Below are 2,216 nucleotides of genomic sequence, written 5' to 3'. Positions count from 1 at the left end.
GTCTCCATTCTCTCTCTGAAATCAATAAAAACATATTTTTAAAAATGAAAAATATCCTTATGTGAGGATTAACAAAAAAAAAATGAAACAAAAGATGCATACTGACTATTTTAAAATGTTGAAAGACTTAAAACTTTACCTTATAGACAAGTTGGGAGATATTAAAAACGTTCAAGAATGAATGAGCTGTGGTCCACCCAGCCACCATCATTATTAACTTCACAATATGTCTCTTTCCAGTGTTTTCTCTGTCATTTTCATTTGTTTGATACAACTGGATCACTGCTTTTATGCAACTTTGTTAAAATTGCTATATGTAATAAACTATTTTAAAATGTAGTCATGAAAAGAGTGATCCAAAGAGATGTAATAATTTCGTATTCTCCGTGGTAGAGTCCATTAAAGTTGTTTAAAGTTGTTGCCCTGGCTGATTTTGCTCAGTGGTTACAGCACTTCTAAAACTAAGATTTAAAAGTAATTAGAAATTATTCCAAACACATCATTTTAGGTAAAATTCAATCCAATCCCCTCCAAGTCACTACTGGTGGGCAGTTAGCAGTATCTTAGGGGCAGCCCAGGGGTTTTCCACATAAGAAAGTCTCCTTTTCCTTCAATACTTAATATATTGCCGAAACCGGTTTGGCTCAGTGGATAGAGCATCAGCCTGTGGACTGAAAGGTCCCAGGTTCGATTCCAGTCAGGGGCATGTACCTGGGTTGGTAGCCCTTCCCTAGTGGGGGATGTGCAGGAGGCAGCTGATCGATGTTTCTCTCTCATCGATGTTTCTAACTCTCTATCTCTCTCCCTTCCTCTCTGTAAAAAATCAATAAAATATATTAAAAAAATACTTAATATACACGAATTTATTTAAACTCTCCCTAATATATATATATATCTCCTATATAATAAAGAGCTAATATGCAAATGGTCATCATACCCTCAACCCTCATGCCCTTGCACCAGAGCCAGGGGACCTGAGGCCGCGCCCCCTGCCCCGGGCCAGAGGACCTGAGGATGCACTGGGGGACCTGAGGCTGCGCCCCCGTCCTGCAGGGCTTGATGGGGGTGGGGCCAGCTGGGTCTGGGTCTTGCACGATTTTGAGGCATGTGTGGGTGGGCGGGGACTTGACTCTGGTTCCTGCGGCACACCTCAGACTCTGACAGGAGGGAGATTTTTATATACATTTTACTAATTTTCTTTCATCTTTGACTCTTCTATTATAGAGAAAGAGCAAATAGCAATATTAAAATATTTCCTCTAATTAATTCCCTTTTAATGTGCACAATTTTGTGCACCAGTCCACTAACTTTATATATTCTCCACCTGGACTCCCAGAGTAAAAACTCCTTCTGATTATTAGCAGGTATTCAAGGTGAGACTGCATTTTATTCATTCTAAGGTCCCGGAGGAGAGGAGGGTTCCGAGCTAAGATGTAAAAGAAAAAATAATGGCTGAAAAATCCCCAAATCTGGCAGAAGACATAAGCTACAGATTTAAGAAGTTGAACAAACCTCAGACAAGATAAACCCAGGAAGTGCATACTAAGATACATTACAAACTTTCCAAAACTGAACACTAACATTTCAAAAGTAGCGAGAGAGAAACACCAGCTCTATTAACCAACAGGGAAACAATCCAAATGACAGTGGATTGTCATCAGACGCCACAGAAGCCAGAAGAAAGTGGCATGACATTTGTCAAGTGACAAAAGACCTGCCAACCCAGAATTTTATGTCCAGTGAAAACATCCTTCGGGAGTGAGGGGGAAACACACATTCTCAGGCAAAGCAAGAGTGAAAGAGTTCGCAACCACCAGGCCTATCTTTAAAGACAGGTCAAAGGAAATTTTCTAAACAGGGAGACTGGGGAATTAAAAAAAAAAGGATTCTCTGAACAACAGGAAGGAAGGAAGAACAATGGGAAGAGTAAAAATAAGGGGAGAACAACAGCTTTTCTCTTGAGGGTTCTAAATTATGCTTGATTGTTAAAGCAAAATTTATAACACTGTGCAATGTGGGCCTCAGTGTGTGTATGGAAGGAAAATAGTTGAGATGATCTACACCAATAAAAGAGAAACATGGTAATTGGCGTACGACTGCTACCCTTCCCATTGGCTAATCCCCCTGTCACTCACAGAGTAGGGCTGAGATATGCAAATTAACTGGCAGCCAAGATGGCGGCCGGCAGCCAGGCGCTGATGCGAACAGGGAGGCTT

This window comes from Myotis davidii, unplaced genomic scaffold (genome assembly GCF_000327345.1).
Source record: "Myotis davidii unplaced genomic scaffold, ASM32734v1 scaffold744, whole genome shotgun sequence".
NCBI lineage: Eukaryota > Metazoa > Chordata > Mammalia > Chiroptera > Vespertilionidae > Myotis > Myotis davidii.
Note: the sequence above shows the minus strand (reverse complement) of the source record.